The sequence below is a fragment of the Solanum dulcamara genome, chromosome 9 (genome assembly GCF_947179165.1).
Source record: "Solanum dulcamara chromosome 9, daSolDulc1.2, whole genome shotgun sequence".
Classification (NCBI taxonomy): domain Eukaryota; kingdom Viridiplantae; phylum Streptophyta; class Magnoliopsida; order Solanales; family Solanaceae; genus Solanum; species Solanum dulcamara.
Window position 1 is genome coordinate 37,769,016 of NC_077245.1, and position 7,867 is coordinate 37,776,882.

Here is a 7,867-nt window from a genome sequence, read left to right on the forward strand (position 1 = left end):
CTTGTGAGTTACTCATTATCCCGTTCGCCTCGTCGTCCTTTGAATCTATTCAACATGAAAGTAATACGAATATCAACCACTCTTAGCTTTCCAGCATCTTAGGTTGCACCTTAGCATTCCTGGAATCTATTTCCTTTTCCGTCTCTTCGACTAGTTCTTTAATTAGGTAAGGCATTAATGAAAATTTGGCAGCACCTCCCCTATAATGTACCCTATCCGAATTTCCAATTCCCCTCCTAATACCTAAAGCCAACCAACCACAAAAACCTGCATCATATGTTTAAGCAGTTCACATCAACAATATACAACATAAACTCCAAACGACTAGCCCGAAGCTACAATACCAAAATAAGATTTCTAGTTTCCATTTTGTAAAAAACTTTAACCGTACGAAGCGAGGGTCGGGTGGCTGCAACTAGAAGCTCCCCCACATATTTTAGGACACACTTATACCCTGCAACACGCACCACACAACTAGCAGCCTCCATACATACAACGCCTCATTTCGCCTACAATTTAACTACAACGACTTCGATTTCGATTGTTTCTACCGTCGAGCACTTCCACAACTTTTTTTATACTTCCACCATCATAAAAGGTTTATAATACACTATATGAAAACCCCATAAAGTCTAAATTTAAAGGAGAAGTCTTACCTTACCCGAAATTGGCAAAACTAGCCAATATTGCGCCTCAGAATTCTTTAGTCGCACTGAAACTGTGTGGACTGTTTTCTGTCCGTTTTGGCTGCACCAAGCAATGATTTTATACTTATAATACCTACATATCATCGTGGTATACGCTAGATAATTAATTTACGAAACGAAATCAGGACGTACCTTGATTTTCCTCCTAATCCTTCACTCTTTTCTCTATAAGCTCTAGGATTTTTGTTCTTGGTTTTGGCTGAAATTTAAGATAAGAATCAGCCTCTTAGTCACAATATACATATATATAGGTGTTCTTAGGAGGTGAAATGTGTCATCCCCTAAGGGTGACACGTGTCCAGACCCTATTGGGCCACTGCATACATTTTTCCAATTAGGGGCTGCCATGTGGTAGTGTGGTCGACCTCCCCCAAGCAGGTGGGTCACCTACATGACCCCAAGTAGGTGGGTCACCTACTTGCTTGAGGTTCTGCCACATGTCACTCCATTGGTTGCCATGTGTCATCCTTTCCCCTTCCTCGTGGGTTCGTAATCTTGTCTTATTTTAAGAACCTATGTAATCCATGATATGCAAGCTTTGTACGTACTCCAATATCTTAAGTATGTAAGACTTCTAAGTTAGTAGCTTACATGGGTAAATCGATTCCTACGACAAATCCCTTGGCCTCTAATTCCTTCCGGATTCTTATGGCTCTATTTCCAACCTTCCCTACTATGGAGTATCACATTCTCTCTTTGTAGATGCGCTTGATAGTGTCGTAGCGTAAATGGCTCACATAATAATGTCTCAGGAACTTAAGACATTCCGAGTTAAAAATGTGGGGTGTAACATCCTTCCCCCCTTTAGAACATTCGTCCCCGAATGTTAAACAAAACTTTCCTTAGCAGCTTATACAAATCGTAGGGAGATTTTTTTTATTGTTTCCATAACACCTAATTCTATCCAAGTACTTAATATATGAATTTCAGGAGTTGGGGTTACCTGCTGACGTTGGGAATAGGTGCGAATACCTATGTTTTATGTTCTCTTCAGTTTCCCCGGTCATTCTCTTTCTGGTTTCGGGTTTTCCACCGTATCTTGATGGAAGGCACGTTTTTAATCCACAATCTTCCAGTTTGTCGGTCTAAGATGGCGATAGGTTTTTTTTTCTCATAGTATTCCATCTCTCGGATATCATCTATGGAATATACCCTGGGTGACTCGTCAGTACCCTTGTGAAGCATTCCTATTGGATGGACTGGGCGCATAGTTTCCAAATGAGGTGGTAAGCTCAACTTACCAGCCCTGTTGTCCACCTTATGAGCAACTTCATACAGTCTAATATATTTTGGGTTAAGTTCTCTTTTCTGGGTGACTCCATTATGAAAATTCAATCATCTATTTGAACTCTGAATGTCGATGTCGATTATCTATATGTCATTTCTGTCGACTCTGGGTTGTTAGTCAATAGTTTGCTTAATCCTGTTTGGCCTACCAACTTAGTCTTTTCCCCAACAGGGGGACATATACACTCTACCTTACAACATCTTGTAGGGGATCATCTAAATACTGGAATGGTAGCCCCTCTCATAGACAAGCTCAATAAGTGGTGGACGATCATCTGAGTTACTCTTAAAGCCAACCATATAAGCCCGTAATATATCTTCTAACGTCTGATAGTATGCTCAGTCTGTTCAGCAGCTCGAGGGACAAACAGGGGTACTAAGATCTACTTGTGTTCCCGATCTCTTCTTGGATTGATGTCCAAATGTTAATCATTTTTGAAGTCCTTCTATCTAAGTTATTAGCTGGGGAAACCTCACGGAACCTTATTACCTCCATGTTCTATAACTCCACCTAATTTTGGTTGCATGGGTGCTCTTAATTGGAGGTAAATAGGCTGATTCATTAGCCTACTCACAATAACCCATATAGTACCCTACTCTTACAGAGTATAAAATAGGTGCGTAATGACGTTGATAATTTGGGAATCGTTAGCCTCATATAGTCCTTCTCAACTCTTTTCAGAACTTTAACTGGCACTCTATCTTTTGGGTCTTTTTTCTTCTCTTTTTTTCCAATCCTTAGGGTTGGATACCGAATAATGCTGCAGTCCCCTCATATAACGGCTCTCACAGTTGTTCTATGCTTTGTCTAACATGATCTGGTATAATTCTGAAGGAATTTTGGCATATAACCTCGCCATCCTGTAGTACCCAGCTAGTTCTGCCAGTTTTACTTAAACCCTTCTTACAACTCCCTTAACATAACTTATAGTACTCTAGGAACATAATCTTATGTCGTTTCTCCACTGCTAGTTCAGATTCTTCCATCTCACGTGACCACACCCGCACTATCGCACTAAATTCCAGCAGAATTTAGAAGTTAAGCATGCTTGGGCGAGAGTAATACTGGGATGGGTGACCTCCCTGGGAAGTCTTCGTGTTGCATTTCATTGCAATTCTTGGAATAATATGTGGGGCACTCAATTTAGCCCAAGATTTACTTTAGCATCGTCTCGGTCGTCCCACCTGGTCGCACTTCTTTCCTTTCCCCTATTCATCCTGTGTTCTTCTCATCTTTTATCACAGGAGGCCTTCTATTCTTTTGTCCTTGGTTATATATCTATCGCAGCATCATTTGCGACCAACTCTATAGCCAACATCTTGGCTTTTGGTCTAGCATGCTGTCATTATCCTTCGTAGTGTCTCTTGAGTTATTCGATATCCTTTCATGGTTACACTCTTTTGTTTTTGTACGCAATCGCCTTCTAGTGTTATGTTGTTCAGGGTCTCCTCACAAACTTCTTAACACTACCTTATGTAGCATTCTGGTTCCCATCCAATTATTGGTAGCTTGCGGACCTTTCTAACTTGGTTCAGTAAGATATCTTATTGAAGTTTAGACGTCTATCTCAAATATATTGCCATATCAATTGCCTCCTCCTACTTTTTCCATTTTCTCATTAACTTCCCCCCTTTAGAGGGTACTCGTACTTTCATCTGCTTGTACCTTGCTCTATGTCTCTTTGTCCAGTCTCAATTTCGCCTAATCTCTTCCTCCAATCTACTTGGTATTGCATCATGTCTCTGTCTATCTGCATATTTTATAATTGGACTATCCACGTACAGAGCCTTTACTAAATTATGAAGCGATGAGAACCTTTCTATATTTAATGTGATGTCTTATCCACTAATCGGTACTTGAATAATCTGACCCAAGGAATAACTTATCCAGGGCCACCTTCTACTTTTCCTTTTCCCAAAATTACTTCGCACCTGTAGTCGTTCCAACTCCAATTAGGCAGTGCTAGTATTCCGACGATAACTATTTAAGGTTTCCTTGAAGTAGTAGCTTTATCCCAACTTATATCCTTTGCTTCTTGGGGCGAGTAGAAGTTGCGCCATTTGTTCCTTAAGTTTTTCATCCTCATCCCTTAAGGGTTCCACTATTTCTGGGGCGACATTGTGTACACGCGTCATTTTTTTATATCTTAAGCCACATGCTCTTACTGCGTTCTCAACGCAGGCCTTTAACTTAGTCAACGCGTACTAAGTGCATCTTATTAGTGGTTCCACTTTATCCCTGCATACTCATATCACACTGTTCAATTCATACTTACATATCCCCTTTTTAATTCGTACTCGTGTTCAGTTCCTGACATCTCTTTGAGGTGCTTCTGTTAGAAGTTCTTTTCCTAATTAGTTGGTGGAGAACTATAAACTGTTATCGTAAATCATTTTTCAATCATTGTTGGAAGAAACCAGAACCTCTTAAACATCACAGTACTTCCCTTTTAATACTTGACCTACCTGGTCCCCTTCCGAGTTTATCCTCGAGTTGTGAATAACTCATCTAATTTACAATAGGAGTCGGGGGTTTGGCATTTTCAAAAATGAGTGAAGCTCAATTACTGGACATCTTACCTTTCAACCTGAGCTTCTCTTTTTTTTTCTACAGCACAATTACGGCTAGAGATACTGTGGTCTGAACTATACTGCTCATACAGACTTTTGTTTCTCCGTAATAAACTTCTCCGAGTGAAAAGGGTATCCCTTATGGACGACCTGAAAGGTACCTCTTACAGCTTTAGTTAACCATAATGGGGGTACTTGGTATCAACATCCAAGACATCTTAAGACTCTATGTTTCATTCTCTTTTCTTGTTCTGGGAAAATTTTGACAGAGTTTCCTCTATACTTCTTATTATCCCAAAACCTGCATGCAGAAAATACCAATAATGCCTCACAGGGCCAACAATACATATCATATCACAGCCGCACAGGGCTTTCAATGTCATCTCATATCGCAGCCACACAGGGCTTTTAACATCAATAATAATATAAAAATACTAGACTTACCTCATATGTCCAACTTCAAACTGCATCTGTTGCACTTCCTGTCTGCTTTCCTTTTAGGTTTCAACTTTACATTTCAATAGTACTTCAATACCTTACCCAATGGATATCTTCTGTGGCTTTACTTTACTTATCTGCATGTTTCGTAACTTTTCATGTCGTCAATTACATCCTTCTGTTGGTGTCGTCATTCTGTTAAGATCCAAGGTTAGTAAAAGGAATTTTCCTATGACTCGGATCTAAAGCACGATCTTAGATATGAAAGAAAGGTAACATCCTAAATGTCCTATAACTTCCTATTTATGGATGTGGCGTGTAACACATCGATAATCAAGACTCTACTAGAATCGATCTGCAGACAATCCAATGATGAACTGCTCTGATACCACTTCTACCACGACCCAACCCCGTAGGCCGCGACTAGGGTCCGACCTGGACCCCGTATACATATCTATCAGCTGTGGTCACATTGAACTGTAAATAAAATAATATCATGTAACAGAGCCCTACTAGGCGATAACATTTTTATAAACCTTTAGCCCTTTTTATTTGTATCACAACATAATAGGGCACGCAAGCCGATAAGGCTGCCATAACATAATAACATATATCATATATCATGTAGACCCAGCTAAATCAAACTAACATATCCAACCCACATATACATGTTTACAGACCTCTAAAAATATAAATGACAATATATGGCGGGACAGGGCCCCCGCCGTACCCCCAAATGGACAAAACAATTTTACACATTAGTGGACAGTATCAAAAACTAGGCCCCGATACAATGGAGCCTCTTCCAGCTGAGATGCATGGAATCCTATGCTGATGGACTCTCAAAACCTGTATCTGTACCTATGGGCATGAACGCAGCCCCCCGAGAAAGGGGGTCAGGACGACATATGTATTGAGTATGTAAAACGTAATATAATACACTAGAGGTATAATCGAAATAGAGAAGCAGGGGAACAAATTATCAAATTGAAGACATGTACCTGTACTCTGTGAATCACAAAAGCATGCATGCTCAATTTTTACAATATAGCCGGCTCTTTCAGGGTCAGGGGAATCACATCTGTAGGACAATCATAGTTCCGATGCCATCACCACCTTATTACAACACATCATCATATATATACATATGTACCCGGCCCTCTAGTGAAGGGCTCGGTGAACAATGCAGTGAATTGTGCACGATCACGTACCCGGCTCGGGACTCGGTGAAAGAAGGGTTACAGTATACACAAGTAGAGTAGTGAGTAACTATATGCAATTTAAATCATTATCAGAGACTCGACAAAATAAGAAAGTTAAGCTTTTGTTTGAGGACCCGAGTAACGGTGTAGTCATCTCGAGTGTCCTCTAAATGCCATTATGGGCTGTCTCAAAAGTAATCTCGGGGACCCTAGACATGTATTAACATGGGGACAAATCATTTATGGAATCAAAAACACTTAATCTCGTATAGTCTTTAAGACTTGGAGAGTGTACATTTGCTACCTCTTTAACATATAAAAGTTTCCAAGGAAATAGTTCGACTATTGTAGGAGTTCAATATTCAGAAGAAAATAAGAGATGTTTAAGAATGGAGTTATCCCGGAGCTCAGATCATATTCAACTTACAACTAAGACAAATACATGCCCAAAAAAAGAGAATATGCTTTATGAAGTCTATACTTTCCTTCAGGTGATCTTCATATACATATTTCGTACCTGGCCCATCATGGGGCTCGGTGAACCACTATGGCATCATAATCTCATTTTTGTAACAAATACATATCAAGGGAAATGAGAGATAGTTGTACGTACTTATACAAAAACATGCCAAGAGCAAGCCTTACATACCTCTTGTGAGTTACTCTTTATCCCGTTCGCCTCGTCGTCCTTTGAACCTATTCAACATGAAAGTAATATGAATATCAACCACTCTTAGCTTTCAAGCATCTTAGGTTGCACCTTAGCATTCCTGGAATCTATTTCCTTGTCCGTCTCTTTGACTAGTTCTTTAATTAGGTAAGGCGTTAAAAACAATTATGCAGCACCTCCCCTATAATGTACCCTATTCGAATTTCCAATTCCCCTTCTAATACCTACAGACAACCAACCACAACAACCTGCAGCATATTTTTAAGCAGTTCACATCAACAATATACAACATAAACTCCAAACGACTCGCCCAAAGCTACGATACCAAAATAAGATTTCTAGTTTCCATTTTGCAAAACCTTTAACCGTATGAAGCGAGGGTCGGGTGCTGAAAACAGCAGATCCCCCACATATTTTAGGACACACTTAGACCCTGCAACACGCACCACACAACCAGCAGCTGCCTCCATACATACAACGCCTCATTTCGCCTACAATTTAACTACGACGACTTCGATTTCGATTGTTTCTACCGTTGAGCACTTCCACGACTTTTTTATACTTCCATCATCATAAAAGGTTTATAATACACTATATTACAACCCCATAAAGTCCAAATTTAAAGTATAAGTCTTACCTTACCCGAAATTGGCCAAAACTAGCCAAAATTGCACCTCGGAATTCTTTAGTCGCGCTGAAACTGTGTGGACTATTTGCTGTCCGTGTTGGCTGCACCAAGCCATGATTTTATACTTCTAATACCTCCATATCATCGTGGTATACGCTAGATAATTAATTTACAGAACGAAATCAGGATGTACCTTGATTTTCCTCCTAGGCCGTCACTCTTTTCTCTCTAAGCTCTAGGGTTTTTGTTCTTGGTTTTGGATGAAATTTAAGATAAGAAGCAGCCTCTTATTCACAATATACATATATATAGGTGTCCTTAGGAGGTGACACGTGTCAGCCCCTAAGGGTGATACGTGTCCAGC

General features: G+C 40.0%; 1 pseudogene; it reads left to right on the forward strand.

The window, feature by feature from the left end:
• Nucleotides 1-2,982: 2,982 nt before the first annotated feature.
• LOC129904868 (5S ribosomal RNA) lies at nucleotides 2,983-3,102 on the forward strand (annotated as a pseudogene).
• Nucleotides 3,103-7,867: the final 4,765 nt, after the last annotated feature.